We start from the raw sequence: 10,035 nt of genomic DNA on the forward strand, positions 1-10,035 counted from the left end.
GAGAACAGCAGTTTGTATTAACCCTATACTAGCACAGAGAGCAGCACAGTGTGTATTAACCCTTTACTAGCACAGAAAGCAGCACAGTGTGTATTAACCCTTCACTAACACAGAGAGCAGCACAATGTGTATTAACCCTTCACTAGCACAGAGAGCAGCACAGTGTGTATTAACCCTTCACTAGCACAGAGAACAGCAGTATGTATTAACCCTTTACTAGCACAGAAAGCAGCACAGTGTATATTAACCCTTCACTAGCACGGAGAGCAGCACAGTGTGTATTAACCCTTCACTAACACAGAGAACAGCACAGTGTGTATTAACCCTTCACTAACACAGAGAACAGCACAGTGTGTATTAACCCTTCACTAGCACGGAGAGCAGCACAGTGTGTATTAACCCTTCACTAACACAGAGCACAGCACATTGTGTATTAACCCTTCACTAACACAGATAACAGCACAGTGTGTATTAACCCTTCACTAGCACAGAGATCAGCACACTGTGTATTAACCCTTCACTAGCACATTGAGTAGCAGTGTGTATTAACCCTTCACTAGCACATTGAGCAGCACAGTGTGTATTAACCCTTCACTAGCACAGAGAGCTGCACAGTGTGTATTAACCCTTCACTAGCACAGAGAGCAGCAGTGTATATTAACCCTTCACTAACACAGAGAACAGCACAGTGTGTATTAAGCCTTCACTAGCACAAAAAGCAGCACCGTGTGTATTAACCCTTCACTAGCACAGAGAGCTGCACAGTGTGTATTAACCCTTCACTAGCACAGAGAGCAGCACAGTGTGTATAAACCCTTCACTAGCACAGAGAGCAGCACAATGTGTATTAACCCTTCACTAGCACAGAGAGCAGCACAGTGTATATACACCCTTCACTAGCACAGAGAGCTGTACATTGTGTATTAACCCTTCACTAGCAAAGAGAACAGCAGTGTGTATTAACCCTTACTAGCACAGAAAGCAGCACAGTGTGTATTAACCCTACACTAACACAGAGAACAGCACAGTGTGTATTAACCCTTCACTAACACAGAAAGCAGCACAGTGTGTATTAACCCTTCACTAACACAGAGAACAGCACAGTGTGTATTAACCCTTCACTAACACAGAGAACAGCACAGTGTGTATTAACCCTTCACTAACACAGAGAACAGCACAGTGTGTATTAAGCCTTCACTAGCACAGAGAGCTGCACAGTGTGTATTAACCCTTCACTAGCACAGAGAGCAGCACAGTGTGTATTAACCCTTCACTAGCACAGAGATCAGCACAGTGTGTATTAACCCCTCCCTAGCACAGTGTGTATTAACCCTTCACTAGCACAGAGAGTTGCACAGTGTGTATTAACCCTTCACTAGCACAGAGAGCTGCAGTGTGTATTAACCCTTCACTAGCACAGAGAGCAGCACAGTGTGTATTAAGCCTTCACTAACACAGAGAACAGCACAGTGTATATTAACCCTTCACTAACACAGAGAACAGCACAGTGTATATTAACCCTTCACTAACACAGAGAACAGCACAGTGTGTATTAACCCTTCACTAGCACAGAAAGCAGCACAGTGTATATTAACCCTTCACTAGCACAGAAAGCAGCACAGTGTGTATTAACCCTTCACTAGCACAGAAAGCAGCACAGTGTGTATTAACCCTTCACTAGCACAGAGAGCAGCACAGTGTGTATTAACCCTTCACTAGCACAGAGAGCAGCACAGTGTGTATTAACCCTTCACTAGCACAGAGAGCAGCACAGTGTGTATTAACCCTTCACTAGCACAGAGAGCAGCACAGTGTGTATTAACCCTTCACTAGCACAGAGAGCAGCACAGTGTGTATTAACCCTTCACTAGCACAGAGAGCTGCACAGTGTGTATTAACCCTTCACTAGCACAGAGAGCAGCACAGTGTGTATTAACCCTTCACTAGCACAGAGAGCTGCACAGTGTGTATTAACCCTTCACTAGCACAGAGAGATGCAGTGTGTATTAACCCTTCACTAGCACAGAGAGCAGCACAGTGTGTATTAACCCTTCACTAGCACAGAGAGCAGCACAGTGTGTATTAACCCTTCACTAGCACAGAGAGCTGCACAGTGTGTATTAACCCTTCACTAGCACAGAGAGATGCAGTGTGTATTAACCCTTCACTAGCACAGAGAGCAGCACAGTGTGTATTAACACTTCACTAGCACAGAGAGCAGCACAGTGTGTATTAACCCTTCACTAGCACAGAGAGCAGCACAGTGTGTATTAACCCTTCACTAGCACGGAGAACAGCACAGTGTGTATTAACCCTTCACTAGCACGGAGAGCAGCACAGTGTGTATTAACCCCTTCACTAGCACAGAGAGCAGCACAGTGTGTATTAACCCCTTCACTTGCACAGAGAGCAGCACAGTGTGTATTAACCCTTCACTAGCACAGAGAGCAGCACAGTTGGTATTAACCTCTCACTAGCACAGAGAGCAGCACCATGTGTATTAACCCTTCACTAGCACAGAGAGCAGCACAGTTGGTATTAACCTCTCACTAGCACAGATAGCAGCACCGTGTGTATTAACCCTTCACTAGCACAGAGAGCAGCACAGTGTGTATTAACCCTTCACTAGCACAGAGAGCAGAACAATGTATATTAACCCTTCACTAGCACAGAGAGCAGCACAGTGTGTATTAACCTCTCACTAGCACAGAGATCAGTACAGTGTGTATTAACCCTTCACTAGCACAGAGAGCAGCACAGTTGGTATTAACCTCTCACTAGCACAGAGAGCAGCACCATGTGTATTAACCCTTCACTAGCACAGAGAGCAGCACAGTTGGTATTAACCTCTCACTAGCACAGAGAGCTGCAGTGTGTATTAACCCTTCACTAGCACAGAAAGCTACACAGTGTGTATTAACCCTTCACTAGCACAGAGAACAGCACAGTGTGTATTAACCCTTCACTAGCACAAAAATCAGCAGTGTGTATTAACCCTTCACTAGCACAAAAATCAGCAGTGTGTATTAACCCTTCACTAGCACAGAGAGCAGCACAATGTGTATTAACCCTTCACTAACACAGAGAACAGCACAGTGTGTATTAAGCCTTCACTAGCACAAAAAGCAGCACAGTGTGTATTAACCCATCACTAGCACAGAGAGCTGCACAGTGTGTATTAACCCTTCACTACCACAGAGAGCTGTACATTGTGTATTAACCCTTCACTAGCACAGAGAAGAGCAGTGTGTATTAACCCTATACTAGCACAGAAAGCAGCACAGTGTGTATACACCCTTCACTAGCACAGAGAGCTGTACATTGTGTATTAACCCTTCACTAGCACAGAGAACAGCAGTTTGTATTAACCCTATACTAGCACAGAGAGCAGCACAGTGTGTATTAACCCTTCACTAGCACAGAGAGCTGTACATTGTGTATTAACCCTTCACTAACACAGAGAACAGCACAGTGTGTATTAACCCTTCACTAACACAGAGAACAGCACAGTGTGTATTAACCCTTCACTAACACAGAGAACAGCACAGTGTGTATTAAGCCTTCACTAGCACAGAGCAGCACAGTGTATATTAACACTTCACTAGCACATTGAGCAGCACAGTGTGTATTAACCCTTCACTAGCACATTGAGCAGCACAGTGTGTATTAACCCTTCACTGGAACAGAGAGATGCACAGTGAGTATTAACCCTTCACTAACACAAAGAGTTGAACAGCACTTTAGTATCCCATTGCCTGGCACAAGCAGATGAATAACATACATTAAAAGAACAACATTTATAACAATTATAAACTTTTTAAGAAGACTAGAAAGTGACTAAAACTTTTAATCACACAACACACATAGTGACTATTAACCCTTCACTAGCACAGAGAGCAGCACAGTGTGTATTAACCCTTCACTAGCACAGAGAGCTGCACAGTGTGTATTAACCCTTCACTTGCACAGAGAGCAGCACAGTGTGTATTAACCCTTCACTAGCACAGAGAGCAGCACAGTGTGTATTAACCCTTCACTAGCACAGAGAGCAGCACCATGTCTATTAACCCTTCACTAGCAAAGAGAGCTGCACAGTGTATATTAACCCTTCACTAACACAGAGAACAGCACGGTGTGTATTAAGCATTCACTAGCACAAAAAGCAGCAGTGTGTATTAACCCTTAGCTAACACAGATAACAGCACAGTGTGTATTAAGCCTTCACTAGCACAAAAATCAGCAGTGTGTATTAACCCTTCAGCCTTCACTAGCACAAATAGCTACAGTGTGTATTAACCCTTCACTAGCACAGAGAGCTGCAGTGTGTATTAACCCTTCACTAGCACAGAGAACAGCACAGTGTATATTAACCCTTCACTAACACAGAGAACAGCACAGTGTATATTAACCCTTCACTAACACAGAGAACAGCACAGTGTGTATTAACCCTTCACTAGCACAGAAAGCAGCACAGTGTGTATTAACCCTTCACTAGCACAGAAAGCAGCACAGTGTGTATTAACCCTTCACTAGCACAGAAAGCAGCACAGTGTGTATTAACCCTTCACTAGCACAGAGAGCAGCACAGTGTGTATTAACCCTTCACTAGCACAGAGAGCAGCACAGTGTGTATTAACCCTTCACTAGCACAGAGAGCAGCACAGTGTGTATTAACCCTTCACTAGCACAGAGAGCAGCACAGTGTGTATTAACCCTTCACTAGCACAGAGAGCAGCACAGTGTGTATTAACCCTTCACTAGCACAGTGTGTATTAACCCCTTCACTAGCACAGAGAGCAGCACAGTGTGTATTAACCCCTTCACTTGCACAGAGAGCAGCACAGTGTGTATTAACCCTTCACTAGCACAGAGAGCAGCACAGTTGGTATTAACCTCTCACTAGCACAGAGAGTAGCACCATGTGTATTAACCCTTCACTAGCACAGAGAGCAGCACAGTGTGTATTAACCCTTCACTAGCACAGAGAGCTGTACATTGTGTATTAACCCTTCACTAACACAGAGAACAGCACAGTGTGTATTAACCCTTCACTAACACAGAGAACAGCACAGTGTGTATTAACCCTTCACTAACACAGAGAACAGCACAGTGTGTATTAACCCTTCACTAGCACAGAGCAGCACAGTGTATATTAACACTTCACTAGCACATTGAGCAGCACAGTGTGTATTAACCCTTCACTAGCACATTGAGCAGCACAGTGTGTATTAACCCTTCACTGGAACAGAGAGATGCACAGTGAGTATTAACCCTTCACTAACACAAAGAGTTGAACAGCACTTTAGTATCCCATTGCCTGGCACAAGCAGATGAATAACATACATTAAAAGAACAACATTTATAACAATTATAAACTTTTTAAGAAGACTAGAAAGTGACTAAAACTTTTAATCACACAACACACATAGTGACTATTAACCCTTCACTAGCACAGAGAGCAGCACAGTGTGTATTAACCCTTCACTAGCACAGAGAGCTGCACAGTGTGTATTAACCCTTCACTAGCACAGAGAGCAGCACAGTGTGTATTAACCCTTCACTAGCACAGAGAGCAGCACAGTGTGTATTAACCCTTCACTAGCACAGAGAGCAGCACAGTGTGTATTAACCCTTCACTAGCACAGAGAGCAGCACCGTGTCTATTAACCCTTCACTAGCAAAGAGAGCTGCACAGTGTATATTAACCCTTCACTAACACAGAGAACAGCACGGTGTGTATTAAGCATTCACTAGCACAAAAAGCAGCAGTGTGTATTAACCCTTAGCTAACACAGATAACAGCACAGTGTGTATTAAGCCTTCACTAGCACAAAAATCAGCAGTGTGTATTAACCCTTCAGCCTTCACTAGCAAAAAGAGCAGCACAGTGTGTATTAACCCTTCACTAGCACAGAGAGCAGCACAGTGTGTATTAACCCTTCACTAGCACAGAGAGCAGCACAGTGTGTATTAACCCTTCACTAGCACAGAGAGCAGCACAGTGTGTATTAACCCTTCACTAGCACAGAGAGCAGCACAGTGTGTATTAACCCTTCACTAGCACAGAGAGCAGCACAGTGTGTATTAACCCTTCACTAGCACAGAGAGCAGCACAGTGTGTATTAACCCTTCACTAGCACAGAGAGCAGCACAGTGTGTATTAACCTTTTACTAGCACAAAAAGCAGCACAGTGTATATTAACCCTTCACTAGCACAGAGAGCTGCACAGTGTATATTAACCCTTCACTAGCACAGAAAGCTGCAGTGTGTATTAACCCTTCACTAGCACAGAGATCTGCAGTGTGTATTAACCCTTCACTAGCACAAAAAGCAGCGCAGTGTGTATTAACCCGTCACTAGCACAGAAAGCTGCACAGTGTGTATTAACCCTATACTAGCACAGAAAGCTGCACAGTGTGTATTAACCCTTCGCTAACACAGATAACAGCACAGTGTGTATTAAGCCTCCACTAGCACAAAAATCAGCAGTGTGTATTAACCCTATACTAGCACAGAGAGCTGTACAGTGTGTATTAACCCTTCACTAGCACAGAGAGCAGCACAGTGTGTATTAACCCTTCACTAGCACAGAGAGCAGCACAGTGTGTATTAACCCTTCACTAGCACAGAGAGCAGCACAGTGTGTATTAACCCTTCACTAGCACAGAGAGAAGCACAGTGTGTATTAACCCTTCACTAGCACAGAGAGTTGCACAGTGTGTATTAACCCTTCACTAGCACAGAGAGCTGCAGTGTGTATTAACCCTTCACTAGCACAGAGAGCAGCACCGTGTATATTAACCCTTCACTAACACAGAGAACAGCACAGTGTGTATTAACCCTTCACTATCACAGAGAGCAGCACAGTGTATATTAACCCTTCACTAACACAGAGAACAGCACAGTGTGTATTAAGCCTTCATTAGCACAAAAATCAGCAGTGTGTGTATTAACCCTTCACTAGCACAGAGAGCTGCACAGTGTGTATTAACCCTTCACTAGAACAGAGAGCAGCACAGTGTGTATAAACCCTTCTCTAGCACAGAGAGCTGCACAGTGTATATTAACCCTTCACTAACACAGAGAACAGCACAGTGTGTATTAAGCCTTCACTAGCACAAAAAGCAGCACTGTGTGTATTAACCCTTCACTAGCACAGAGAGCAGCACAGTGTGTATTAACCCTTCACTAGCACAGAGAGCAGCACAATGTGTATTAACCCTTCACTAGCACAGAGAGCAGCACAGTGTGTATTAAGCCTTCACTAGCACAGAGAGCTGTGCATTGTGTATTAACCCTTCACTAGCACAGAGAACAGCAGTTTGTATTAACCCTATACTAGCACAGAGAGCAGCACAGTGTGTATTAACCCTTTACTAGCACAGAAAGCAGCACAGTGTGTATTAACCCTTCACTAGCACAGAGAACAGCAGTATGTATTAACCCTTTACTAGCACAGAAAGCAGCACAGTGTATATTAACCCTTCACTAGCACGGAGAGCAGCACAGTGTGTATTAACCCTTCACTAACACAGAGAACAGCACAGTGTGTATTAACCCTTCACTAACACAGAGAACAGCACAGTGTGTATTAACCCTTCACTAACACAGAGAACAGCACAGTGTGTATTAACCCTTCACTAGCACGGAGAGCAGCACAGTGTGTATTAACCCTTCACTAACACAGAGCACAGCACAGTGTGTATTAACCCTTCACTAGCACAGAGATCTGCACACTGTGTATTAACCCTTCACTAGCACATTGAGTAGCACAGTGTGTATTAACCCTTCACTAGCACATTGAGCAGCACAGTGTGTATTAACCCTTCACTAGCACAGAGAGCTGCACAGTGTGTATTAACCCTTCACTAGCACAGAGAGCAGCAGTGTATATTAACCCTTCACTAACACAGAGAACAGCACAGTGTGTATTAAGCCTTCACTAGCACAAAAAGCAGCACCGTGTGTATTAACTCTTCACTAGCACAGAGAGCTGCACAGTGTGTATTAACCCTTCACTAGCACAGAGAGCAGCACAGTGTGTATAAACCCTTCACTAGCACAGAGAGCAGCACAATGTGTATTAACCCTTCACTAGCACAGAGAGCAGCACAGTGTATATACACCCTTCACTAGCACAGAGAGCTGTACATTGTGTATTAACCCTTCACTAGCACAGAGAACAGCAGTGTGTATTAACCCTTACTAGCACAGAAAGCAGCACAGTGTGTATTAACCCTACACTAACACAGAGAACAGCACAGTGTGTATTAACCCTTCACTAACACAGAAAGCAGCACAGTGTGTATTAACCCTTCACTAACACAGAGAACAGCACAGTGTGTATTAACCCTTCACTAACACAGAGAACAGCACAGTGTGTATTAACCCTTCACTAACAGAGAACAGCACAGTGTGTATTAAGCCTTCACTAGCACAGAGAGCTGCACAGTGTGTATTAAGCCTTCACTAGCACAGAGATCAGCACACTGTGTATTAACCCTTCACTAGCACATTGAGCAGCACAGTGTGTATTAACCCCTCCCTAGCACAGTGTGTATTAACCCTTCACTAGCACAGAGAGTTGCACAGTGTGTATTAACCCTTCACTAGCACAGAGAGCTGCAGTGTGTATTAACCCTTCACTAGCACAGAGAGCAGCACAGTGTGTATTAAGCCTTCACTAACACAGAGAACAGCACAGTGTATATTAACCCTTCACTAACACAGAGAACAGCACAGTGTGTATTAAGCCTTCATTAGCACAAAAAGCAGCACAGTGTGTATTAACCCTTCACTAGCACAGAAAGCAGCACAGTGTGTATTAACCCTTCACTAGCACAGAAAGCAGCACAGTGTGTATTAACCCTTCACTAGCACAGAAAGCAGCACAGTGTGTATTAACCCTTCACTAGCACAGAGAGCAGCACAGTGTGTATTAACCCTTCACTAGCACAGAGAGCAGCACAGTGTGTATTAACCCTTCACTAGCACAGAGAACAGCACAGTGTGTATTAACCCTTCACTAGCACAGAGAACAGCACAGTGTGTATTAACCCTTCACTAGCACAGAGAGCAGCACAGTGTGCATTAACCCTTCACTAGCACAGAGAGCTACACAGTGTGTATTAACCCTTCACTAGCACAGAGAGCTGCACAGTGTGTATTAACCCTTCACTAGCACAGAGAGATGCAGTGTGTATTAACCCTTCACTAGCACAGAGAGCTGTACATTGTGTATTAACCCTTCACTAGCACAGAGAACAGCAGTGTGTACTAACCCTTTACTAGCACAGAGAGCAGCACAGTGTGTATTAACCCTTCACTAGCACAGAGAGCTGTACATTGTGTATTAACCCTTCACTAGCACAGAGAACAGCACAGTGTGTATTAACCCTTTACTAGCACAGAAAGCAGCACAGTGTGTATTAACCCTTCACTAACACAAAGAGTTAAACAGCACTTTAGTATCTCATTGCCTGGCACAAGCAGATGAATAACATGCACTAAAAGGACAACATTTATAACAATTATAAAAATTTTAAGAAGACTAGAAAGTGACTAAAACTTTTAATCAGACAACACACACAGCCTGACTCACTCACCCAGCTACAGCTCCACAGGAAGTAAATGGGAGGAGAACAGTGATTTCAATACTGGACTACATCTCCCAGACTACACTTAGAAGTCACATGTTAATCAGCAGCTAATCAGACAAAAGAAAATATGCAACAATTTCAAAGACAAATTGGATGCTTTTTAACATTGTTTAACCCTTTCGTGACAGGGTTAAAGTGCCTACATCGGAACAACTGTTCCGATGTAGACAAATTGAAACTACGCGATCGTGCATACGATCGCGAGATTTCAATTATTGGATCGCATCTGGGGGGCGTCCCTACAATCCTAGGAACGCCCTCCAGACCGCGATTAAATCCCTGAAGCACAGAAGGCTTCAGGACAGCCGTTAGTTATGACGTTCCATTCCGTCATAACGGCTTTAAAGCCCAGTCTAATTATGACGGAATGGAACG

At 43.9% G+C, this 10,035-nt stretch overlaps 1 protein-coding gene across 1 annotated transcript in view; it reads right to left on the bottom strand.

Annotated features, from left to right (window-relative positions):
• The window catches only part of LOC128660046 (oocyte zinc finger protein XlCOF6-like), a 325,836-nt gene extending 316,214 nt beyond the window's left edge, over positions 1-9,622 (bottom strand). Inside the window, exon 1 of the mRNA XM_053713643.1 lies at positions 9,607-9,622. The gene's annotated coding sequence lies outside the window, so the exon portion shown is untranslated. The remainder of the gene's footprint in view (positions 1-9,606) is intronic.
• Positions 9,623-10,035: the final 413 nt, after the last annotated feature.

The sequence above is a fragment of the Bombina bombina genome, chromosome 5 (assembly GCF_027579735.1).
Source record: "Bombina bombina isolate aBomBom1 chromosome 5, aBomBom1.pri, whole genome shotgun sequence".
NCBI classification, from domain to species: Eukaryota; Metazoa; Chordata; class Amphibia; order Anura; family Bombinatoridae; genus Bombina; species Bombina bombina.